Genomic DNA, 27641 nt, shown 5'->3' with positions numbered 1-27641 from the left:
CTCACATTTATGCAAACTTTTTCAACACTCAAATTATACTTGGTGACGTTTTGTAAGCATAAATGTAACGGCTTTTTAAAAAACAAGTTGAGTTTTAACCCAGAATTGCTTATTTCACAAAAAAAAAACAAAAAAAAAAACAACACATTTTCTGTTTGTTCAAACTACTTACTAGTGGTTCTTTTGTGATGTTCAATCAACTAAAAGGTGCAGTAGGTGATCTTCCCCAATGCTAACAGCTTAGCATAAATCTCTAAATCACAGTCCCTCCCCTGCCGTCTAGAGCCACACCTCCTTAGGCACGAGCACAGCACAAGAACCCTCTATCGTGTTAAAAGCGACTAGTGCTTGTCCGGAGGCGTGCAAGCCAAACTGACATGCGATTTCAGAGTGAATATTTAGAGTTGCATGGTAAACAGTATAGGGAGAGACTAGGCGGAATAGCGGTATTTACTTGTGTTTTGTTGTTAAACTAATTAAAATCTACATTATCGATGCTGTAAAAGGTCCCTTATGAAACTGAAAATAGTCTTATCAATCTTTCACAAGGAGATTTTAGTGGCTGAACAACACTTCTGTGAAGATATAACTCATTTGTACCAGCAACATCTAACGTTACATCAGCTTTGCATGAAGCTAAAACAGTTTTAAAACAGAACATTACCTGTCTAAAGCCGCCTTTCCACTGCACACGACATTTGGACACGACTGTCAAAATACGCCCCCTTTTGGCAGCCGCACAGTATTTTCAGTGTTGTCGTACACCACAGGGGAGAAGCTGATTTCACGGTGTCCGAAATAAAGGAGGGCAAAAGCAAGAGCCTTTATTCTCTGTGCCTTTACATGAATGAATGAATACTAGAAACTCATAGACCGCTAAAATACTGGAGGGAATATGGATGCAACATTTAAAAATAATTTTTTTAATTGCTTTTTTTACTTACATTTATGAACAGAAAAGTTTTTTTTAATATAGACTTTTTATAATTCAAAAAAATAACCAAATAAACTCCTATTTCTCATCTCGCGCGCACAATCTGCTTGGACAACACTGGAATACATCATATTGGGTTGGCAGGTCGCATACGGTCTAGTCGCAGGAGTTCAAATATTTAAATGGATCCGTAGCTCAATTCGGATCCGAATTTTCCACATACGGAGATGATCGGAACTCGACGCAGCTCCCGGACTGCTCTCCATTGGAAATTAATGACTTCCGGTCTGTCGGTTTGTTGTGCAGTGGAAAGGAGGCTTAAGCGAAATCCTTCAGCCATTGTGTCATCCTTTCTCCAGCGTGCAAAGGTAACTCCAATGTTGATTCAGGTTTTTAAAGTTTTGATTCAGCTAGTTTTTACCGATCGCACGCTTTCTCTCTCTCGCACAAATGGCGGTCGGCGGAGCTGCGTACAAAAGGCTGCGCAGTTGTTCAAATCTGCATTTGCTGACAGACAGTTTGAGCTACTTATCGGAATTATGAGAGGTGTCGTCCCGACTCTATTTACTTGGATGAGCATTTTTTTTAGTTTTATGCCTTATCCAAAATATAAAAATACACATAAATGCATTTAGATCATTTACTGTAATCATTACTATTAGACTGTGAAGAGACTTTCAACCAGCACAATAACAAATGCCTCTGAAGACAATCCCCTACTGCACCTTTAAATTCATAAAAACTGATAAGTTAACTTAATTACTTCACATTATCCCAACAACATTTTTACAGTGTACCTAGACACATGGCATTTCGATTTTCATATCATAATTCAGCTTCACAAGCTACTCCAAGCCACTGAGAAAAAAAAGAAGTGAAAAACAAAAGAAGAAAAAAGTGGCAGCTAAATGATTGACAGCCAATAAAACCACGCATGGCTAAATAACCAACCGAAATCTACAGTGCCACAGAATAAGATTTGACCTCTGCTTTATTGGTAGCATTCCTCAACTGCAGACACATCACAGCCAAACAAAATAAACCCTTCAGGAAGCTCTTTTCAAGATCACACGCACAACAAACTTCATTTATAAAGTGTCCCCAATTGTCTGTCATTTTCCTGTTAAAACCTGTCTCTCGCCTGGCTCTTTCCTGAAGATGTTGGCTCTGAAAAGCCACTTCCTCACGCCATTCACATCAGCGCATATTGGGAAAAATCGTACGAGCAAAGCATGCCTTCCCATTCACCGGTTGTTGAACGTAAAGCCGGGGAGGCTCAAAGAAAAGACAGCTAGCGGAGATTTACTTAACACCCGGCCCCGGGTTTGTGAATAGGAGTGTTTAATTGTGGATGTGCTGCCAAGCTGGTGACAATGAATCCATTAATATGTAACCGAACAAAGCGTCTAATTCTCTTAACCTTATTTTAACCCGTCCGACTTCCTGGGGTTTGGGTCGCTCTTAGCTCGTCTTCTATTGCCGTCGCACTGTAAACAACACGCCGCTTTCTGAGACGCGCGAATAAAAGAGCAGCTCTACAGAAGAGGCTGAATCAGTATTCAGGACTGCCGAAAGTACGGTTGGGATTGCGATGTAGGCATTTTTTTTGATTATCTCTCTCTTCTTTTGTTGTTTTCAGGCCAGCGCCGCTGACATTCCACTCTCTCTGTTGGGTTTCTGCCAGAGGCCTGGGCTTTATCCTGCACTGTGTTTGTCTACTCTCGAGGAGAAGATGAAGGGTAAGGACAGTGTGGGGGGTCAGAGAGAGAGAGAGAGAGAGTGAGGGAATATGAATTTAAAAGTGAATTTATTACAGCAAGTTACACATCATCACTACAGTACACTACTTGACAAAAGTCTTGTCGTCTTTTCAAGTTTTAGGAACAACAAATAATGACTTCAAGTTGATCATTTGGTATCAGAAGTGGCTTATATGAAAGGCAAAAGCCTCTATATCACGCTTATTTGACCAAAATAAAAAATAATCATGCCTTGATTTTACATTACAAATAATGTCCAGTATAGAATATAAAGTCAGGGTGCAGTGGAAAAAGAATGAATATTATGTATGACTCCCATGAGCTTGGAGGACTGCATCCATACATCTCTGACATGACTCACATCACTGATTAATAAAGTCATCTGGAATGGCAAAGAAAGCGTTCTTGCAGGACTCCCAGAGTTCATCTTCAATGCATCTTCCTTCATCTTACCACAGACATGCTCAACAATGTTCATATTGGGTGACTGGGCTGGCCAATCCTGGAGCACCTTGACCTTCTTTACATTCAAGAGCTTTGATGTGGAGGCTGAAGTATCAGGAGCGCTATCCTGCTGGAGAATTTAGCCTCTTCTGTGGTTTGTAATATAATGGGCAGCATGAATGTCTTGATACCTCAGGCTGTTGATGTTGCCATCCACTCTGCAGATCTCTCGCACGCTCCATACTGAACCAAACCATGATTTTTCATTTACCAAACTTGACTGGTTTATTGAGTCTATGCGGGTTCCAATAGTATTTGTGATGATTGGGATGCAGCTTTTTGTTGCTCTTACAACTGGGATCGGCAACAATACTTTTGTCAGGTGTACATGTTTCAACGTGAGCATTTCCAGCATTATGGATGTGACATTTGCAGTGAAAACTTAAAACAGAAATTCAGAGAGAAGGTTTATGTTATTATATTGATACATCTCTTTATTTTTTTTTCCAAAACAACTAAACAGTGGTTATGGGATCAGAAAAATATCAATCTGTAAACATTTTTTAGATATTAAATGACGAAAATAAACGTGCGTTATAGACGTGACCAAAAAAGTTAACAAATTTACAGTATACAACATACTTTGTAGAATACTGTGAATTAAACTGCACAACCCAAAGGAAATAATTCTGAACAAAAGGATACGAGTTGCTCACTATAGAATACAAATTATTGATTTTATTTTATATTTTTGCCTTTATGAGAAAAAGCTTGGTTATGGGCATGACACCTCTACATTATGGATGTGACAGATGTGAAATTGCCACTTTTGTGATGTTGGTAAATCCAATTTTAAGACATTTTTGAATATTTGTAGAGTACTATAAAATACTAGCATACTTAACTTAGGGTTTCGCTATTTTGGTAAAAACTTATTTTTTTTCATGACAAGGTTGACATTTGTATGGAATTGCTCATATCAGATACTGTATTAAAACACAAGAACCACTGCAAATTAACCTTTGTGTGCTGTTGGGGATGTTTTCATCCACTCTGGGGTGATTTTAAGTCTTAATTTGGCCACAACTTTCTCTGTGTTTCAGCAAATGGTACATTTTTGGTGGCAAAACTTATTTTGACATATATTGACAAGTGAAATATATATATTTTTAAAACTCAACAATCCACTTTGGGGTGATTTGAGTCGAAATTTGGCCACAACTTTTTCTGTTTCAGCAAATGGAATAATTTTTGGTGGTTAAACCTATTTTGACACATTAGATTAGATTAGATTTAACTTTGTCGTTACACATGTACAAGTACAATGCAATGAAATGCAGTTTAGGTCTAACCAGCAGTGCAATAGCAGCAAGTGCAGGATACAGGTATAAGTTATAAAGTGCAGTTATAGAAAAACTATGGTGATATTTACAGATGGGTGTACTATGAACATTATATACAGGTTTTATTAGCTATAAACAGAGATTTACAATAGATGAATAGATGTACATGTTGCTATTAATAATCAGAAGTGTGCCGATAAATTGTGCAGAAAAACATATTAACATAACATATAAGAAATTCCGTTTAAAAAAAACTTAACAATACACTCTGAGGTGTTTTTGAGTCTTAATTTGGCCACAACTTTCTCTGTGTTTCAGCAAATGGAATGATTTTTGGTGGCAACTTATTTTAACACACTAACAAGATAAATCCTTTTTTTAAAATCTTAACCATACACTCTGGGCAAATGTACTACCCTTTTGCAATGTTGGTAGCTGCTTTTGCCCCTTCGACTATAACAACATTTATTGATTGCAAAGCAGCGACACCATATTATTATACATTCTTGATTGTTGGTGGTTTCCCTAAAAATTAGCATTTTTTATTATTGATTACCAGTTGAAGTGCAAAAAAAGTGTAGTTTCAGGCTTTTATATTTGCGCAAACAGATTTGGATGGTTCGCTTCAATGATGAATTGGTTTAAATAATATCTGTGGTTCACTTATATCACTGCATAAGTTCTAACAGCTGAAAACTGGAGTAGCACAGGCTTTTCTACAAAGCGTCTTGCACTCGTGCACACACACCCAAAGTTTGGTGTCTTGCTCAAAGAAATCAATTCCATGGTTTTGAAGCTGATATTTATTTACTCTCTTTACTAACAATCCCTCTGGTGACAGGCCTCAAACCTGTGACCTTTTGATCCAAATTGCAACTTTCTAACCGCTGGGCTATGGCAGACAAATTCAGGCTTGATGAGAATATTTAAAAAATAGAACTGGGTGTTATGACAAAAAGTCTTATCTCATATCCACCACATCCCAAAGGTGCTCTATTGGATTGATATCTGGTGACTGTGGAGGCCATTTAAGTGCAGTGAACTCATTGTCATGTTTGAGATGATTTGTTGTTTATGACATGCCCCGTTATCCTGCTGGAATTAGCCATCAGAAGATGGGTTCACTGTAATCAAAAAGGGATGGACATGGAGCAACAATACTCAGGTAGACTGTGGCGTTTACATGATGCTCAATGTACTAATGTGTCAAGAAAATGTCCACCACACTATTACACCACCACCAGCAGCCTGAACCGTTAATACAAGGCTGAGTGGATCCATGCTTTCATGGTGTTGACACCAAAATCTGACCCTACTCATCCGAATGTCGCAGCAGAATTCGAGACTCATCAGACCAGGCAATGTTTCTCCAATCTTTCATAGTCCAATTTTGGTGAGCCTGTGTGAATGGTAGCCTCAGTTTTGTTCTTAGCTGACAGGAGTGGCACCCGGTGTGGTCTTCTGCTGCTGTAGCCCATCTGTTGTGTGTTCAGAGATGCTCTTCTGCAGACCTCGGTTGTAGCGGGTGGTTATTTGAGTTACTGTTGCCTTTCTATCAGCTGCAACCAGTCTGGCCATTCTCCTCTGACCTCAGGCATCAACAAGGCATTTGTGCCCACAGAACTGCCGTACACTGGAAATGATATCTTTTTCTGACCATTCTCTGTAAACCCTAGAGATGGTTGTACGTGAAAACCCCAGTAGATAAGCAGTTTCGGCAGTTTATATATACTATTTCTTTTTTGCTATTAAGCATATACTCAGAAATATTCTTATATAATTTTTTGATTAATATACAGAAGCTATTGAACTCATTTTTCTTCAATCAAAAACATAAATGAAAATAGATTGCTTTCTATGAGCAACACGGTCTAAAAAAGCAGCAATGGCACTTACTGTACAATTTAATCTTGCATACTATTTAGGACAGATACAACAGCCAGGCAGTTTCATGGTACACAGCCAGGCAGTTTCATCAGCCAGCAGTCCCTGGTGTTGACACTACCACACACACACACACTCACTCAAGAGCGCATCTGAGTGTGAGGCGCTGAAAGAAGCCCATCGGTGACATTTACACCCCCCGTAAGCCCCAGGACTTTGCTCTATCTCTCTCTCTCTCACTCTTTCTTCCGTCACTGTCCCTCCGTATACTCCTCTGTCTCTCTCCTCAGATAAGAGCAGCTCTCAAGGCCTACAGCTTCTCTTCGTCGTTCCTCCTTATCTCCGGTTTGGTCTGAGCGTCTTTGCCGGCACTCGGGATCACAGTATTGTTGCCTTGGTAATGGTGACAAGCTCTTAAAGGGGGAGTGAAGGGCCGTGGCTGTTGTTTGCGTCCTGCTCACTATTCAGCACAACACACTTCACAGCTCACTACGACACACAACACACTACTCGCCATTGAAAACAAGACACTGCTCTACAGCGCCAAACAGAAGCGCACTATTCAACGCGACACACATTACCGCACAAAAGAAGTACATCAGACTGCATGGACCAAAACCGCATGTTAGCTCACGCTCACGGGACTGAAGGCTCTATGTAAAGACAGAAGACCACACAAAAGTAAAGACAGATGAAGTGCATCGCCTGTTGAAACTAGTCCTTTGGCTTTGACAAGAAATGCAAAAATAGGAAATAAATAGGCTGCATGCCAAATTACATACTACTTTTATGGTGGTGGTACGGATTATTTCTCTTTTCATTCAGCAAGGATGCACTAAATTAATAATAAAAAGTGACGGATGTAAAAAAGGGTTTAAAATAGGGCTGGGTGATGCATATAATCTTTCATATCATTCAGTATCGATAATTAATTAGGAACATTGCACTTTTCAAAGCCTAGTTTGTTGCATCATTGAACAAAATAGCTCGTTATTCTGCTCTGTGGAAATTCAATTGATGAACCCATACTTGTGTTTATAATTACTTGAGCAAAGCACAGATTGCTCACAAAAAATAGAGTTAAAGCTTGACAAAATAAAACATAAAGACTTTAAAAAAAAAAAAGTGTGGTCACGAGACATTTTAAAGCATGTTAACATCAGGTAGAAATAGGGCTGGGCGATTTGGCAAAAAAAAAAAAAATCTAGGTTTTTTCATAAAGTTTGACTGATTCACGATTTCGATTTTTATTTATTTATTTTTTTTTTTATTCTTCTAAGATTTTTAGTCTTCTCAAAACATTACAACAACATGACTGAAGTAACATTCTCTTTAAAAGTAACTTAAACCATCTGGTTAAGGAACATTGTATTTTTAATGGCCATGTTATACAAAAATCGGTCAAGGTGTAAATAAATGTAAAACAAATTCACGAGTTAAATAGCGTTGCTGAAGATTTGAATAAGAAATATTGGTATAAATTTTGTACTTGCAGGAATAGAGAGGTATGTTTTGCAAGTTTTGCTGAGTCTAGGAAAGATTGGCTGTCAGCTCGGCTTTGACTTTGTCTTCTTCTGATTGAATGACAGGTTGTAAAGCTGCTGCCTTTTTCTTAAAAAGATACAGTGGAAGAAAAGTACTGAACATGGAAACTGTAAAGCCTAATTTAACCCAATGAGTGAAGTTGTGGACGTGTAGGAGCAGCAAATACAAGCACCAGATGTGTCTAATATAAAATAATATATTTAATATATTTTTCTTTTTTCCCCCTTTTAAATACAGATCATTTGATGCGCTTTGCTCCACTCTCTGTATTATGCTGCCTGATCTGTCTGGTTTTCAACTAGGTCCGCTAAATGACGTCATGGGGGCGGGTACTTTCATTTTCACTGCTACAGTCCCTCACCTCTACTCGTGTTCAAACCAAAAGATCGGCGCGGTGTTTCACATGGCAGGCTTTTACGTCCTTCATACATGTTGAGATCGAGTTTATCGACTTGATGAGGGAATGTCTTGACAACCCACACAGATGTGCAACAAGTAAAATCCTACATGACTTCACGCTTAAACAGGCAGTCAAGCAGGTCGGACACCAAAAGCGCCGCGACACGGCGCGCACATGACAGTTTAAACTATCAAACACCAGACGCGCACATTCGCATGATATTTAACATGAAACTAATCAGATGGCGCTCTGTGGCGCGGCTGAAATATGAACTGCGTCCTGAATCGTGGTGCTGTGTGGCGCGTCGCTGAGAGGCGCTTCTGGTGTGCTTCCTGCTTCATACAGAGTGAACCAAAGCACATTGTTATAATGTATTAAATATATATTTTTAAAAAATCGCGATTTCTCGATTTGATTCAAAATTAAATCGTCTGAAAACGTAAATTCGAATTAATTGAAAAAATCGCCCAGCCCTAGGTAGAAAAAGTAATGAGTCTTTGCTTATCACTGAAAACACATCATAAGACCAGTTGGAAAGGAATCTTAAAATCATTCCCCCACCGGTTAATCGACATGTGACAACACCGGTAATACCGGTATCACCGTGGGATTGGCCGTTTCTTCTTTTCCTCTTTTTTTTATGCTTTTAAACAGCTGACGGCGTATAGGCTAACCGTTAAGCTTGAATAGGCTGAGCATATTTATATTAATATTAAAACACATTACAACAAACTAGCCACCCTTTGTTTTTTTTTCGTTTATGTATATTTTTATCAAACGAAAAATCCAATGAATAGTTTATTTTGGTTTTCATTTTATTCGAAATAATATAATTTAAAGGCTACACAACTCCTCCATGGCTCCAATTGCGTTTTGACAGATATCCTAGATAGACTTTCTGGCTCAAAGACATTTATGCCTGTTAATTTCAGTGCTGTAGTCTGACAGATTTCGCAAAGGCTTCAGCTATTTGGTAGGCTACCAGCCTCAGTTAGGCGTCTGGATGACAGCGAGAGAGAGAGATGAGATCAGACCTCAGATTCGATGTGTGGCCGCACATCTCAGTTACTTTATTGCAATTTTTAATATTGGCTCATCTAAATTAACTTTTCATTTATTAAAAGCCGAAATATTGCCAGACAGACGAAGCAACTTTCAGTTTTTGAAGAGAGTGTCCTCAGTGATAAAAGACGCGTGCACACACAGGTTAGCCTTCACTCTTGTCGGCCTATTCTTTATTGATTTTTTTTTAACATTAAACGCATAATAATCAAGTGCAAAAAAGAACAGCTGAACTTCGGGAAAAGTGCTCACGGCTGTTGCCGTGATAGTTGCTTTTTTCTCAGCAGTTGTCTTATTAATGGCACGGCATTGCTAAATCACTCTTGTTTTAATAATAAAAAAAAGATCATTTATTATTAAACATAGTGAGATGATGGTCACGTGATTTTTAAAATGAGAGTATGCGTTGCGTATTTATGGCTATTGATCTTATCTACCCGCGACCCACATATAGTGGAACATCAAGTGTTAAATATGAGTGTATAAATTAGTTGTGTTTCCTCCAACTGCTGCCACCTTTGTCAGGCAAAGTTTGCAGATTGTCTCATTAACGTCTTCAGGTTCTCTTTTTTGCATTTGGTTTGAACCCAAAATATAGCCAAACAGGTGCTTTTGCATTGCGTTTTGATCACATAATCGTCCGCCATTCTCTTTCAGTAAATTCGACTCCTCTCGTTCTCTTGATGTGATAAATGAAATATGACGCATTGTAGCTATGTTCAGATGATAATTATAGTGCATGCTCTCAGCTTAAGTAAATTATTTAGAATTATGTTTCCCATTTAATTCAAATAAATATTTAAATAAATAAAAAAAACGAATACTTAAAAAAAAATGTGGGGACAGTGTCACGGTAAAAGTGATGTCACCGGTGTTGCGTCTTAAAACCGGTATCACCGTCAACACCGTCTATCGTGGCATGCCTAAAATCAAGCATGTATTGTAATTTCTGCAAAAATATTCAACACCTTTCAGAGTTGGCCACTCATTACATTTTTATCAATAAAATATGCATACTGATGCAGACCATTGAAAATCCAATACAATGAGTGTGCTTTCTAAGCACCTTTGACAAACTCTTTTCAATGTACAACGATTTAGAACGCATTAATGCTAATCTTGCATGCTATTTAGGACAAATACAATGTACACTGGGAGGAAGCCAAAGGGGTTTATTTAATCTAAATGTGAATTACGTGACCTCTAGGACTTTGACTTGAGGATAGGCTGAATTCGCTGTGGTATGCAACTTCAAATTACACTTTTAGGGGTCAGATTGGGTGTACAGTGTACAGGCTCCTGTGCTTTGGAACATCTGTTTCCAAGCAGAAAACATCATTGTGATCAATTCCTGTTTATGCAGTTGAGCATTTCAGGTACTTGTATACATAAACGTAGAAGAGCACATGCTGTGGGTTCTCCATTGTCATGGCAGCAGCAAATCCACAAACTATCTAGATATTTTGTGTTGTTTTTCTGAGAGCCTAGAGAGAGAGATTGGAGTCGGGCAGCACAGAACATTACTCAAGAACAGAATCCAGAGCACCAAATAAGGCAGGACGGGGATCTCCTCTGTTTTTGCCTGTTTCCATCCAAGAAACACCAAACACTCCAAACTAATACACCCTTGCATTTTAATCTTATCTGAAATTGACATTAAGATAGGAATCTAAAATTTTACATAATGTTCACTTTAAGGTGCAGTAGGTGATCTGCCAAAATGCTAACCGCTTAGCTAACCGCTTTGGACGGTGGGGAGGGACTGTGATTCAAAGCCACACCCCCTGAAATCGCGAGCGCGCGCAACAGCCGACAGACAACCCACTAGTTCATGTAATTCGCCAGTTAGTTAGTGCCAGCGCTGTGCAGGAATTACATATAATACTTTGCCACACTTACATGCTATTTCAGAACGAATATTCAGAGTAGCATGGTAAACAGTATAGGAAGGCTGTCATTGTTCAAAAATGACCCAATGTGAATATAAAACTCAAACTTCAGCTCAATAAAGCAGGTTAGGCGGAATAGCGCTATTTACTAGTGTTTTGTTGTTAAACTAAATATATTCTACATTATAGTTGCTGTCAAAGGACCTTATGAAACTGAAAATAATCACATCAATCTTTCACCAGGAGATTTCAGTGGCTGAACAACGTCTGTGCATACAAGTCATTCATAACAAAACACAATCTAACATAAGCTTAGCCTAAGTTTTAAAACAACATTACCTGTCTAACAGTGATACTTCAGCCATGGTGTCGTCCTTCCTCCAGCGTGCTAAAGTAACTCCAATATTGATTCAGGTTTTTAAAAGTTTCAATTCAGCATTTGATTGCTCCCGGTCTGTCTCGTGACCGCGCAGCCGCTGTAAGGGCAAATTATACCTGGCTTTACAGCAATCGGCCCGAGCTCGGCTGTCTTTCAGCGCCTCCGGCTCTGACTCGGCATCTGCAAGCGGCCGGCAGCTCGCTTGGAGCGCATGCATTTGTGATGCAGACGGGCACCCGCTAATGGCGGATCTGCGTGAACAGATGCGCAGAAGTCCGAATCTACATATGCTGACAGACACTCTGACCTGCCTATCGGAATTAAGGGAGATGACGGTCCGACTCTATTTAATTGGATGAACATTTTTTTGTTTTATGCTTTACCCTGAATATAAAAATACATATAAACACATTTAGATCATTTACTGTCATCATTACTATTGGACTGTGAAGAGACTTTCAACCAGCACAACAAAAAATGTTTCTGAAGACAATCACCTACTGCACCTTTAACCAATAAAATACACATATGCTCTCTAAAGTAGTTTTATTTTAGCTCAACAAAAATAAGTTTTCTGCCATTTTAACTAGAGGTGTGAACCTACACTGGTCTCACTGTACGGTTACAATTTTTATGCCATTAATTCGGTTCAATTCGATATCACGGTGCGTTGACCTTGTATAAACCTAGAGCTGCACGATTCTGGCTAAACTGAGAATCGCGATTTGTTTGCTTAAAATAAAGATCACGATTTTCTCACGATTCTGTAGATGTAAAATAAAGGTATGGTAAAAACAAACATATGGCACAACCTCGATAATAATATTATGTGGTCTACTGGTTTTGATAAATAATTCTATTCTACTTATAATAATTATGATGTTGAATTATGTTTGAGATATATGCTTGCAATCTGTCATAAAAAATCATTTGCCATTATCAGATTATGTTCAACAACAATATATAGGCTAGAGTAGTTATACTGACATTGTAAACATTTATTTTCATGCACAACTGTGGGTTCCCTATGAAAGAAAAAAAAAGCATATCAAACGCTTGACATAATCATAACTCTAAAATGCGATATGATCATTTAAATGATGTGCACACTTTTCATTTGGTTTCATTTTGACTGCTAAGTGCTTGTTCATACTTCGCGCGGCTCCCAAACGATCACTCTGTGCCACAAAAAATATTATTTATAACTGTCTTACCTGTTACTCGCAACATATGCAGGTTCTGTTCACTAAAGTAGATGTGCACGCGTCTATCAATAAGTAGAGCGCGCGCGCGCCCTCTGTCATAACAGTTCACGGCCAGCAGCTCACGTCACGTGTGATATCCCGGCCGCAAAAACATCATTATATGAAGACAAAAACAACATTTTTAGGTGAATTATACCTTATAAATACATTATGTGACTCATTCAACATCATTTGGAGGTGTCAATGTCACTGAGAAACGTATGTGACACAATATACAGACTCGTGCGGCCGCCTTTTCGTCTCTCCTGAACTTGAAAATATGATTGACAGAATCGTAGAAATGCTGGATTAAGATCGTCTAGGGGGTCGAATCGAGATCGCGATCTTTTAATGATTAATTGTGCAGCTCTATATAAACCTTGTATTAAAATGTAAAATTTATATTTATATACTGTATGTAATACAATTTTGTCGTTTAATAAAGTGGTCCTCAACCACTGGGCCGTGGACCCGTACCGGTCCATGGATAAATTGGTACCTGGCCGCACAAGAAATAATTAATTATTCCTGTTTTATTGATCTGAGTCTGAATGACCTTTTATTTTAAAAAATCTTTTATTTTGAAAAAAATTACTGTATTTTCTGGCTTAAATCTCGGTCACTTGAGTACCCAAATTTAACCCACAAGCAGCAAAAAGAGTTTAAACAAACGTCTTTGAAAAGTTTCTTTGCTAAGGGGAAAAGACCCAATAAAGGACCTGTGAACTGCCAAGGAATGGATCTGCAACCCATATGTCAACATATCAGGTAATGGCTGTGGAAGAAGATCAACTGCTGGAGATCGCAAATGACAGCAGCCTTTTAGGGGCAGTACGCATATTGGGTCTTTTCTAGAGTTCAATCAAGTTCGTTTTTTAAAGTGGAGGTGAGCGGCCTGTGTGCGCAAGCGGCGTGAAGGCTGACTTGAGCCGCGTTGCTTACCTCTGCTAACTGCGAGCACACCTCATGAAATGGACGAGGCTTTTGTACATGACGGGTTCTCACAGGCTTAACGCGCTCGCACCTTCCAGATGCACGCAGTTGAATGAATGCCACAAGTGCACGGCGAGTCGAGTGACAACAACTGACCAATCAGCCTCAGCTTGTATGGAATATACACATTTCGGTAAATTAATTATCTCAGACACCCAAACACCCAAACACCCCCGGTCCGCAGGAAAATTGTAAGTGTTGACCAATACGCAGTGATAAACAGGTTGAGGACCACTGCTTTAATACAAGCAGTTAGATATATCAACTGTACCTTTAGTTTTACCTGCTTAAATAAAAACTCTCTTTTTGAATGTATCAAACAAAACTAAAGTACATGCACGAAACAACAGGAGTATTTATAGCAAATAAACAAACGTAAACATTGGCTGCGTCCGAAACCGCCTACTACTCAGTAGTTACTGCATTTGAATGTAAACGTATTACTCGGCCGTTAGAAAAGTACGTTCTATACGGTATGAATGTGAAAAGAATGAATGGAATTCGGACGTACTACATCCGCCATTTTGTCATGGTCACGCGACCTACCTGTGTCATTTGCGTCGCTTCACTCACATTCATGAATTCGCTCGCGGGGCATCATGGGATAGAGCAGCGTGCATTGGATGCGCACTCCAGAATCTCGTCAGAAGTAGTAAGTCATCCGGGTACTTCTCGCATACTGATTTTCGAATTCTATGAATTCGGACATACTACTCGGCTCGCATACTGATTTTAGCGTACTATATAGTATGGAAGTATGCGGTTTCGGACGCAGCCATTATCCCGCATGCTTTTTGAGCATTCAACAGAAAAGGCTGTGATTGGCTCTAACAGTCAGCACGGCTCTGGTGCTGACTAAGCAAACAGTGACACGAATGCTGATGTTAAACGGCCGCTGTGATCAGCTGATCTATTATAGATGGCGACACGGTGGAGAACACTTGCTCTGCATCTTGTGTCTGGATTCACAAGTAACTATATTGTTATAACAGCCGAGAGAGGAGATAAAATGTTACATCATGAACATGCCAGCAGGTCAAAGGGGCCCCAGAGAGGGAGTTTAGCTTTCATTTTCTCCATAGCTGGGTTCTGATGTACTTCCCTGTTAGTGAAAGACTGTCCAGCAAACTCAGAAGCAGTGAATTGTGCACAAGTATCTGCTTTATAAGTCTCACGGTCTCTTCCCTTGCTACCGCCATATAACGCATATGGATAAACGACGTCAGTACATATTAACCAGTTATGATTATTATATAACCGATACCAAATTGTTCGTGTCTGCATCGCGGTACATCAAAAAAAACAATACATTTTAACAACTCTAGTTTCATCTATGCCAATGCTTCAAAACTAAATCAATGATGTAAAAGCAATCTTTAATGCACCATTTTACACAACAGAGCTGACATGTTACATCAAAGCAAGCATAACACACTCATGGAATAAATTATCTATTTAAACCCCAAGAAATAACCTTGTTTAATTAAAAAAGTAACTACGATCAAACAAAGCCATATTTTCTAATCAGGTGAACCTACTTATAAGTTATAAATCTAAAATGTGCAACACTGTTCACTTAAAACTCTTAGGTGAAAACTCTGTTTTACAAGACATTACAGTTTTGCAAAGTATTGTTTTCCAATAATCTAGTTACATGTATGCTGATTTGGAGCTTTAAAGAGGCAATGGTTTAAAGTAGGGCTGTACGATTTAGGAAAAATATATAATTGCGTTTTTTTTGTTGGTGTTTTTTGTTCTTCTTTTGATTGATATTGTGATTTTGATTCGATTTGAGATTTAATTTTGTAGTTAAACTTCAGCTCAATCTGTATCTGCTTCTTACTGCTAAGTGAGTGTTACCGAAAATATATTAACTTTAAATATTCAGAAATTAAACAATTACTTGTTTCCTCTAGAGCAGTGGTTCTCAAACTGTGGTACGTGTATCACTAGTGGTACGCGGGCTTCCTTCTAGTGGTACACAGAGAAATCCAATATGTCATATTTACATGTAACAATCATTTCAAAATTTATCAAAAATGATTCAAATATGAATATAAGGACATATAGCCTATATTTATGGGGTCCAAGCAGCATTTCCAGGTTTTGATGAATAGCATACTTTAGGTTAACACTTGACATTTAAGTACAGGAGTTTTTTTTTACTTTTTAAGAACAGAAGCCTACGGGTTTTAATCAGCTTTTAAAAGCACATTTTAATTAAAACATTGATATTTTATTTTATTTGTTTTTTTTTGTTTTTACATATAAGCACAGTACAGTGTTAATGTTCAAACTATTTATAATGTTTAAAGTGGCTGATAATATTAATTTTGTTAATAATAGTAGTTAATCTGCCACGTTTTTAAACTGTGCAAAGTTGTAGCTGCTTTACTGGGCCTTCTTCTCTACTGTATTTCAATATTGGTCATTATGGTGGTACTTGGAAGGACAATTTTTTCTGAGGTGGTACTTGATAAAAAAAGTTTGAGAACCACTGCTCTAGAGCAAACAGTATGCACAAATAAAGTGACCAAGTGCAACTCAAATTAGGGAGATAGTAACAAAAAAATAAGAATCATAAAAATGCAGAACACTCTGCAAACAAACATGGCTGATAAAAGCCTTTCCGGAGCTTATATTGTCTAAAACTAAATGACTATCTGAGACGCTACACGAAATATCATGCCATTCAACGTACAGCTGTGGTACTGCAAAATGGCAAAAATATGTGTAAGACGGATGTGTACTGTATATCTCCTGTCCAGCATTTGGAATGGGTTTTTTAAATCCCTCTTTGGTCACTGCATTAAAAAGCACCATGATGTTAGCGAGGCTGTGAGTTATGTTAGTTATCTCCTGGTGCCTTCGTGATGATTTTTCATGTGGTGTAACAGTCACAAACAACTAAAAATTGTTCTTTGCTTTTGTTTGCTACTAGATTTAGTGTCACTGGCAATACTTTAGTTGACTTTTTTTAGCAAGACACTCCTTATATAGCCGCCTGTGGTGCCTTAAGCCTGGTTTAAACTTCTGTGTCAAGTGACCGGCGTAACCTACGCGCATGCAACGTACATAGCTGTGCATTTATACTTCTGCGCGCTGTCTCTGTTGGTCTGCATTAACACTTCCGAAACGCTAGTTGGCAGTGAGGAGTTAATGTTCCTCTGTGTCGAGTTTCTTCACTGCTGTTTTGCTTTTCCTGAACACTTCCGGGATGTACAAGAGGCTCAAACTCACTCATTTTGAGGCAGGAACCGGTGGACGTGCAGCAACTTTAACCATGAGGTAAACACAAAACAAAACTTTCCATCCGGAGCTCCTTCACGGGACTCCACACTTGTAAACAATCGTTCCATCAGGCTTGCACCATTCACGCAGCTTTCGGTCCCGCCCAGACTCGTCTGCGCTACCAAGCCGACCAATCACAGAGCTTGCGCTATGCATCGTTGCGACGTGTAGTTACATTTTTTGAGAGGTGCACGTCAGCGACGCCAACGGCCACGACAAAGGGCTATGCGTCAGCGCCGTAGCATATGCCAGCGTTTGACGCAGAAGTATAAATCAGCCTTTAGGTGCTGGTTGTTGTATTTCCTGGTGTTAGGAACAGTTCTGTGACAGCTTTTACAAATTACCAGTTTTTGTTCGGTGTCTGTGAATTTGAAACCAAAATATTCCCATATTGCTGTTTTTTTTTTTTTTTACATTTTTTTTAATGTTAATTCATTTGTTAATGCTTCTGAAGCAGCAGATGCCATCATTCCACTCGTATGCGCTTTTCTATTTGTTTGTTTGTTATTGTAGGCGTTCCACATAGTTTGGTTGTGCAATTCTGGGCAGAACGAACTTGTGGTCACTCAATTTTCTAGTAAGACTGTCACACACAGATGGCAGTCACGCAATTGCTCTGGACGGGAAAATAAATAATACATATTTCATATCGTAGCAGCTTGCGGTTTGCTAATCGCAACGTTTTAAAACGTGACTCGATTTCAATTCATTGCACAGCCCTACCTAAAAGAACCAATAGTCATGCAAAATACACTAAAATACACTCAAGACTGTAGAAATAAGGAAAATACATGCTTAAATCCCCAAGAAAGCTGAGTCGGGGAAAGTTAATATTCCTACAAGAGATCTTCCTGGATTAGTCACAAAACTTACTCAGGGATTTTTGCTGGGTTTTATGAGTGAGTGCAAGCACCTGCTGAAATTCATGTCAAGTCTCATTATCTTATTTCCTTTCTTCCCAGAAAACAAGTGTAATTTTCCGCCATTGATCATTCACTGTCTACCACAGACATCCTGGTGCATGCTGACTTTGGACTGGTGTGATTCAAAGGTTCGTAATCTCTTGTACAGGAGAAACACACACACATGCAATGCAGAACAGTGATAAAAACCCTTATCAATCTCAAGGGAAGAGCGTTTAACCCCTGTGATGCCAACAATTAGTCTGCATTATCCTCCAAAGATAAAGCCCTACCTCCTCTGGGTCAACTGCCACGGAACATCTACAAGTTTGAGTCCTATCCTACGTGAGAAAGACTGATCCAGAAATTCTCCAGTGAGGCTTATTAGGGGCGTTTCACTCTCGGGCATGTTTTCATTTCATTCCCATGTGTCTCTCTGACTGCAGTGCAGTGATTAGCCAACATGACGGATCGGTTCTGATCCAGTACAGTGTGAAAGAACTCATTCTGGTCACAAGGTGAGAGATTAAACAGCAGTATGCAGTCAGCGCTGACACTTCAGAACTGAACAGATGAATCCATTCTGATATATACGACAGTCTGAATTCCTAACTAAGCACCAAAAGAAATACCAGAATGCTTCTTTTGAGTGTAAACTCTCAGGCATCCTTGCAAACTTTAATGCAGTTGATTATTAGTAAAATAATTAAAGATAATGGGAGTGGACAAGTCTCATAGAATGAGATGTTGTTGGCATGATGGTGGAAATATTTTCCAGAGAACATTTTTTTTAACCATGCATACACACTCACTCACGCAAATGCAACATGCAAACCCCACACAGGTGACAGCGCTAACCACTGAGCTACCATGTTCCCACAAATCTATTAAGTAACTGAAATGTGTTTACAAATTTAAGTGGATTGAACATTAAACTATTACAATTTCTGATAAAAACTGATTCGGCTCGTTTTTAATTCATAGTTTGAACAAGGAGAAAACAATTGAGTGCATTTACACCTGATTTTAAAATGCATTTCTGAAAAATCGCATAAGTGGACTCCATGTTTACAGATGTAAATGGGGTTTAAACACTTTGAGATCACCACATTTGACCTCTTCAGATGTAGTCAAACCAGGACAAGATATTTTGTACTTTGCTGTGTTATACCAAAACAAATCATTTTTATTTGATTGCTTTCCTGTTCCCATAAGCCTCGTAACATGAGTTCTTCATTCAGCAGTCTTTGTGTAATGCATTAAGCACTCATGCAAAAGGGATGGAGAGAGTTACGAAATAAAAGGGAAGGGCCTTGATAAAACCCAAATAAAAAAGGTTGCAAGGGATGTGTCTGAACGGATGCATTGTCTTGGTCGACCACTTGTGATCAGATTACTGAAAACATGTTAATACCAAGTGGAAACAGGACCATAGACACTTATAAAGAAGCTAGCAACCACCCAGCAACAGCTTAAAGTAGTAGTTCAACCAAAAATGTACATTTCCTCCTCATTTGCTTGCTTTTAAGTGGTTGGAATTCCTTTCTTCCGTTAAAGGAATAGTTCACCCAAAACTGTAAATTTACTCACACTCAAGTGCTTGCACATGTTTATGAGTTTCTTTATTCTGTTAAACACAAAAGATAATATTTTGAAGATGAAAACCTGTCGCCACTGACTTCCATGGTATTTGTTTTTCCTACTATGGAAATCAATGGTTAAAACTTTCCCTGCTTTATTCAGACAAACAGGTTTGAAGGGAGTGTAAATGACAACAGCCTTTTTAGTTTTGGGTGAACTGTCCCTTTAAACACAAAAACAAGATATTCTGAAAAAATGTTATGGAAAACCAGCCATTGGCATTTATATAGGATCCAAAATACTATGGAAATCAATGGCTGCTTTTTTTCCAGCATTCTTTAGTATATATTTGTGTTGTGTGAATAAATGGAGGATGAGAAAGGGATAGCAGAATTTTCCTACACAGGCTCATTGTGGATGCGTACCCCTATCTACGTTTCTGGAGAGCACCAATTATGTAGCCAGATGTACGTCTGGCTGCATTTTGTCTTTAAAATTAACACTACGGGCTAGGGTGCTGCTGATGGCTTCTGTTCATTTAAGCGCTACCAACTGACCACTTATCTCCATATGGATAGCTTTTTTTGGTGTTACCAGTTTGCTCAGTAGCTTGCCCCATATGTGGATGCCGTGCAGAGCTCACAGTGATAATGGGGTTCGAGTCCGGCAAAAACGGGTTTCAGAAACCAGGTAAAACAAAAGCAAATAAATAAATAAATAAATAAAAAACAGGCTAAAAATGTGGTGAAATCATTCCAACCTGGGCTCATTGTGGAAACCTAGCCCCGCAGACGTTTCTGCGGACTGCGATTTACGTCCCGGGAGGTACGTATTCGAGCGTTTTTTTGTTTTCGCGGATCCGCGAGAGGCCGCTGTGCGCGCTTTTTCGAGACTCGGGCGCCTCTCGGGAGCGCGCGCCGTTCGCGCGAAAAGCCGCTGGATCGAAAAAAAAAAAAGCAAAAGCCCTCGTCTTCGATTTCGACCGCGTTTTCGGATCCCGCCGCATTCTCGCCCTTAATTTTCGGATTCCGTTTTTCGTCTTACCTGATTTCCAGAACCTGCTGTTCCCCGGACTCGATCTCGGTCGTCGTCCACCGCGGCCGGCTCAGGCTTCTCCTTCGGGGCCTCCGCTCCGCCGACGCAACGCTGTGAGCTAAGCGGACAAACTGATTGCATCGGGAAAGCCCTCCACTCGGAGGAGAGCCGTCGGCCGGCGAGTGCGAAGAGGAGGGGTGGAGCGGCGCCACACCGCCCCGCAGCGTTCGCTCGAAAAAGACCAAACGTGGCCTTTACGTACCTCCGGTAAATCGCGATCTCCAGAAACGTCCACGGGGCTACGTTTCCAGAATGAGCTTGGGTTGAATCATTCAGCTATGAGGGCTTTTCTTTTTCTAGATTGCTTTTGAAAATACAATCAGTTGGGTTTAAAGAAGGGGCTGGTTGGGTCGGTCGGTTAGTCAATCCACAGCAAGTTGGCCTGCTCTGCTGAAGTGTATTTTGCACCCTCGGGTGGATTGACATGAGAAGAGGACGCATGAGAGAAGTTCGTGATCATCAGTGTGTACACAGTGGTCTCTTGTGGATTTGCAAAAACAAAAAATGCGAGTAGAAGTTCCTCCGGTTATGTATTTTGCTGTCACTAGAAATGTAGACCTGGGTATGTATCAATAATGAGCCTGCGTTTGAATTTTTATTTTGGGTGAACTAACCCTTAAAAAACAATCTAAGCACTAACAACTACATTTAAACCATCCTAAACATAAAAGTCTAGTTCTTTGAGTAAATTTTCAGATGTCAAAATTAATAAAGACCCATGGGATTTATAAGAAGTATAGGAAATTTAATTTCTTCCGTTCCAAGACTGCTAAAATCAATCACATTCAACTCTAAAACTGGATGGCCAACCAAATAATCTTAAGCTTTTCAGAATTACAGTGGATTCTAGAGATTCTGGTGCCTATTTTGTTTTAAGTTTGGGCTCCAGCCGTGTGGGAGAATTTAGCAGGAGCATGTGAAAACTGTTTTATGAATGTAGCAGGTCAAAATCTGTTACTCACGCTGATCTGGGTGTCACACCAAGAATCTGACCCTGTACTCAACAATTACGCTCTAGATGCCTGAAGGACGCTCCCTCTCATTAAGAAGTGTGTGTGACATATGGACCCTACACGATCAGCACTGTGCCTCGTGTGACCTCCATATTACATTTGAATTAATGCATTATTTGATGTGTGTGTGTGTGTGTATATACTAAAATGTTACTATAATCTGATTAGCACTTATTTGCATGCATAAAAAACATTGTGGCCCCAAAACGTGTTTGGACACTTCAAATATTTGACTGCTATTGAATCTGAAATAAAATACCAAGTGGCATCTACAAACATGTCCAGTAAAATTTACTTTAGGTCACATTTAACGGTATTAACTAACACCACTAGCTTAATAAACTGCTAAATAGCTGTTTATTATTAGTTAGTAAGAAGTTTGGTTTAGGTTTTGGTAAGATTAGGGATGCAGATCATACTTTAAAATAACTGCTAATGAACAGTTAATATCTTATTAATATGCAAGTAATAAGCCAGTAGTTAATTGCATGAATTGTGACCTAAAGTTTTACCATATTTCCTCATAAATAACATCTCTTTTTAGAGCCATTTTTTTCTTGATGATTAATCATATTGCAACAAAATGACTTCTAATGGTTATAACAGGTTAAGTACACTGACCCTGATTTTGCCCTTTAATTTTTTTTACATAAATAAATTTAATAAAGTTGTTATTTTTTGTAAAACTGTGGTTGATGCTTGTGTTCTGCAGCATCACTGCAAACAAAAATATCACACAGGTGTTCAGACCAAAAAAACCTTAACCACAGTTGTAGTCGACACATTTACCACATCTATAAACTTCATCCACTAGCATTTGACTATGGAAAAAGCACTAGAATTGCAGTCAAATGGTAAATGAAAACTATTAAAACCTACACTGTCAAACCCAAAAAGTCAGAAAACTCAAACCATTTAAGGAAACGATTGCAACAAACCATAAGTTCCAAAACTAATTCTGATGACTACTGTGAACTTAATCCATTAAAGTAAACGAAGCAATTTAAGCACAGCAAGTGAAGAGAACTCAAACCACCTGTGAACTGTAAAACCTAATAAGTTAAGGCAATTCAAACCCTTTGAGGAAACCAATTGCTACAAAACATTTGAGTTAAAAACTAATGTATACGAGAACTGTGAACTTTTTCAAGTTGAAGTAATGAGGTATTTAATCAACTAATTACCTTCAACAGAGTTCAAAACTCTTTTCAAGTGAGTAGGATTAACTTTCAGTAAATTTTGAGTTAACTACACTCATTTGATAAAGTTGACAGTTGGGTTTTACAGTGTATGTAAAATGCGTGTTTGTTATATGTTGCCACTTGGTTTATCTAATGGAGATTCAAACATTTTAAGCGTGACATAAGTGTTCAAATAACTAGATCATACTGACATAACGCTCTCTGGCGTCTTCCATTCACAATTTCCAGTTCACTTCCAGCCACAATCATGAAACCCCCATTATTATGTTACTCAATGACGTAGAGTTTAAGTCAAAATTAGAGAAATTTGTATTCCTTTTTTAAAATTTTCCCAAGTGATATTTACCAGAGCAAGGACATTTTCTCAGTGTTTGCTAGTTTATTATTGTCTTCTGGAGAAAGTGTTATTTATTTGGCTAAAATAAAAGCAGTTTAATTAAAATAATACTAATACTAATAATAATAATAATAAGGTCAATATCATTAGCCCTCTCAATGATTATTTTTATTTCTCCATTGACCACAGAACAAATCACTGTTGTCCAATGAAGTGCCTAAGTAATCAAATTTGCCCTGTTAACATAATTAACAAAATAAAGCCTTTAAATGGGACATTATGCCATATACTTATTATGTCACTATGACAAAGACTAAAGTGGTTATTAAAAATTAGTTATTAAAGCTTTTATGTATTAAATTGTTTTCTCTGTTAAACAGCACATTATTTTTTTTTAAAGAATTAAAATGTGATATGAGGGCTAATAATTTTGACTTCAACTATATATAATAACAAGCTGACACTTTCTGCCTCCATGACTCAGGGCTGTGGCTGTAACATTCACAGGTGACATACAGATATTCATTATCTGAAAGACAGGTGATTAAGCTGAAACTTTACCTTTGATATGATTAAGGGCTCGTCGTGTTCAAGCCCACCTTTGAGCGTGAAACCCCAGGGCGCTCCACCCTGCAACTGAGCCTCGACGAACACGAACTTTCCCTTCTGGATCACGGCGCTGCTGCTGCTGCTGCTGCCTGGAAAACTATTATCCATCGCTGGAATGTTTGGGAAAATAATGGACGAGGTCGTCCCTTAGTTACTCAGTCAACCAATAAACTCCGCGAGGAACACGGCCAAGGATGTCCTAGATGTTTCTTTTCAGTCAAAACTTCAACGATGTGATGTCTCATTTCCTCGATTTACTTCATTTGAAATCGCAGCGTAAAAATAACCATCCTGATTTTGTGTTTACAGCACCTACCTCACATCCCTACCTGCTTATCCAGCCCTTCAGAAATTTACATGTGCAAATAAGCAGGCAAATGGGATTTTATGCGTGCCACTTTTCCAGGCAGTGGTCTCACTTTTAAACCCCGTTTGTCAGTCCTCGCTCGCTTCCGACTTCATTTTTACATCACAATAGCATTTGATTCATTTCACTGCGTCTGTAGAAAGCGTGAGCGCTCGCGCCCGCCGCGCGCCCTCAGAGTCCTGTCAGAAAGAAAAAGTTACTTTACTCGTTTCCAAACCCATCGATTCCGTGCAAAGCTCAGTTATAGCTTCTAAACTACATCGCATTTCAGTTTTCGTTTCTTGTTGATGCGCTGAAACTCTCCGCAGCCACGGATGAGGGAGTCTGTGGTCGACCCCCCCACCCATGTAACTCCACACAGTTCATCGGAATGGTGACGCGCATGCGCGAACAGTGCAAACCGCTCAGCCACAGTGAAATAATACGGCAGCTCCCGAAATCACGTACTGCTGGTGCACAAGGCCGAAACTGGCTGACATAATGTAGGCTAGTCAAATGAGTAGGCTATGTCCTCCCACATCGTGCAAGGAAAACATACAAACACCATCTTTTAACAAGTTTGGTCAAGTCATCAGTGAATGGAGTTTTAAAAGTAGCCTAATAAAGGCTATTGTTAAGTGACTTAAAAAGGTAACTAATGTGTCAAGCTGCTTAGTTACTTTTTTTAAGTGACTTAACATTGTAATACATGTCCGTAGCCAGCCTGGTGAAAGGAGGGTTTTTTATCTACTCAAAAATTGACCTTTTTTGCAATTAATCCCCTCATTATGAGACTTAAATACTGCATTTTAGTGACATTTAAGCACTATTTTTAACTAGATTAGCTTGTGGGATGGTCATCACCACATTTTCTCAATGCATCAAAATATTGCCTAAAGATTTAGAATAAAGAAATATGAAAATACTTATTTTTTAAATACAAATGCATTACATTATATATCATTAGAAAAAAAAGAATCTGTTAAAGTTTTTAAATAAAAAATTGTCCTATTGTCATTTATTAGGCAGATATAAGACTGGCCAGCACATTCGACTTTCTGCAGTCACAATTTGGCCATTTGAATAAAAACATGAAGACAAAATAATAATAATCATAAATGTAGAGTTTCAGGATTGTTCTAGCATCTCTTGTAAAAAAAAAAAAATAAATTATATATATATATATATATATATATGTAAATATATATATATATATATATATATATATATATATATATATATATATATATATATATATATATATATATATATATTAATTAAAAAATTAGTAGATAACAACAACAACAACAGCCAAAACAGTATTCAAATTCATTTTAATATGGATCGCTTTTGATGCTTCACACCTTTTTATTGGTATTTTTTTTTTTTTTCAAGAACAAGTTCCAAGATTTAGATAAAACGTTACTTTTTCTCTATTTTTGTTTGTTTTCTCTATTTAAAAACAATGTAGTAGCGAAAGATGACTTCATTTACAACAGCTTGTAAAATGAAATATTTGTTCGCATTGGCTAAAACTGATTAGTTGAAGCCAAGAGAGGATTCCACTTGCTCTTAAACCCCTTTTTCAATGGGTTATTTTCAAAATTTACGATGGCATAGCAGTCAAAAAAGGACAAATGAGCTCATGTATGGGACAAATTCTGGACCTTTGTCAGTGAGGGATGGGTCTTGTGAACCCCCCAAACCCTCCTGGCTACAGACCTGTAACATATTAGGCTACTTTATAATAAAAAAAAAAAACTTTACCTAACACTGATGACTTGACCAAACTTGTTAAAGGATTGTGGCTGTATGTTTTCTGTGCATGTCTCTACAATTTGAAAAAAGGATTTTAAATAGTTTAAAGAGTTGGTTTCACTTCATGCTTTAAAAAAGATTTTAAACGATTTGAAGTTTGAAACATTGGCCTGACGATGTTCTGAATAGGTTTTAACATTCATTTTCACTGTTATTTGATTTTTGTTTGCTTGCTTGTTAAACTCGTGTGAACTGTATATTGCCGAATCTTGGCCAGGTCTTATAAAAGAGAATTGTAATCTTAAGATGTGCTTTTCCTGCTAAAATAAATGTTATAACATGAATAATAACAATGTTAAGTCACTTAAAAAGTAATGCTGCTTAGTAACTTAATTAATGTGAAAGTATCTGTTGTAATGTTAAAGTATGTATGTTTTTTTTAAGATTAAGAAAGCTAATATTACTTTAAAAGTAGCTTAACATTTCTTAACATTTGTAGGTCAAAAGCATTGCACTTTATGCATTATGAAGCATTGCACAATTTCTACTGTATGGTGTTTGGATGGGTATTCCTATGTATTAGATGGCAGGGGCATAGCGGACATTTTAAAAGTGGGGGCGGTGACAGCTGAATGAGATATAAATTTTCCACTCATTTTATTATTATTAATCACCTGTTTCTAAATGGTCTGTGTCTAAAACTGAGTGGGACGTATCCCCCCCTGTCCCCCCCTCTCCACACCACCACCAGTGTGTAGCATCCACTTGGATGATGCGACGGCAGCCACAGAACAACAGACAGCTATTGGTGGAGTGGAGAGACAGTAATAGAGCCAATTCAAACTTAGACTCAACTTTATTATCCTGTTTGGGGAAACTAAAATGGCAGCAAGGTGCCATAACACAGTTGAAGTTCCATGTACACATGACCAAAATTTTACCACAAAACACAATACATCATTTTTAAATGCATCTCCCTCCCTGCTGGACTCATTTAATGACCTAATGGCCACCATTATAAAATAATTTTAAATTCTGTTTGTCCGGCAAATAGGAACTCTAAAACAACGTCCTGAGCAGCTGAAACAATAGGTGATCCGGGGTGCGTAAGATACCCTGAGCTCTCTTTAAAACATAATTACAGTAAATTACCATTGGACCAGTTTGGTTAAAACCGATGATCTTGCCTGCCAGCTTCACAAGGTTACTCAACCTGTTCTTCTTTGACAGAGAATTCTGTTGATGGGGATGATTGGGAGGCCATGATTAAAAAGGGCCGATGTATGGAATTTGGACGCAACACCAGAGTTACACCCCTACTCTTTACGAAAAGTGCCATGGGATTTTTAATGACCACAGAGAGTCAGGACCTTGGTTTAACGTCTCATCCCAAAGACGATGCTCACTGACAGTATAATAGCTGCGTCCCAAATGGCACACTATACACTATGCACTCATGCACTATGTACTTATGCACTTACACACTTAACAGGATAGTATATATATGTGGTGGCGTCCCAAATGGCACACTAATGTTTTTTTACTAAGCGGAAATTCAAACCGTTTTCCTGATGACGTTTGACTGTTGCCAAATGAGTGAAATAAACGACTGAATTATCAAACAATACCT

General features: G+C 38.5%; 1 long non-coding RNA gene across 1 annotated transcript in view; it reads left to right on the top strand.

The window, feature by feature from the left end:
- LOC137488778 (uncharacterized) overlaps positions 1-27641 on the top strand; it is a 200591-nt gene that overhangs the window by 95821 nt on the left and 77129 nt on the right. The window contains exon 3 of the long non-coding RNA XR_015519964.1: positions 2574-2673. This is a non-coding gene — a long non-coding RNA (uncharacterized LOC137488778). The remainder of the gene's footprint in view (positions 1-2573; positions 2674-27641) is intronic.

This window comes from Danio rerio, chromosome 21 (assembly GCF_052040795.2).
Source record: "Danio rerio strain M-AB ecotype USA chromosome 21, GRCz13ab, whole genome shotgun sequence".
NCBI classification, from domain to species: Eukaryota; Metazoa; Chordata; class Actinopteri; order Cypriniformes; family Danionidae; genus Danio; species Danio rerio.
This window is presented reverse-complemented; position numbering and strand designations above follow the sequence as displayed.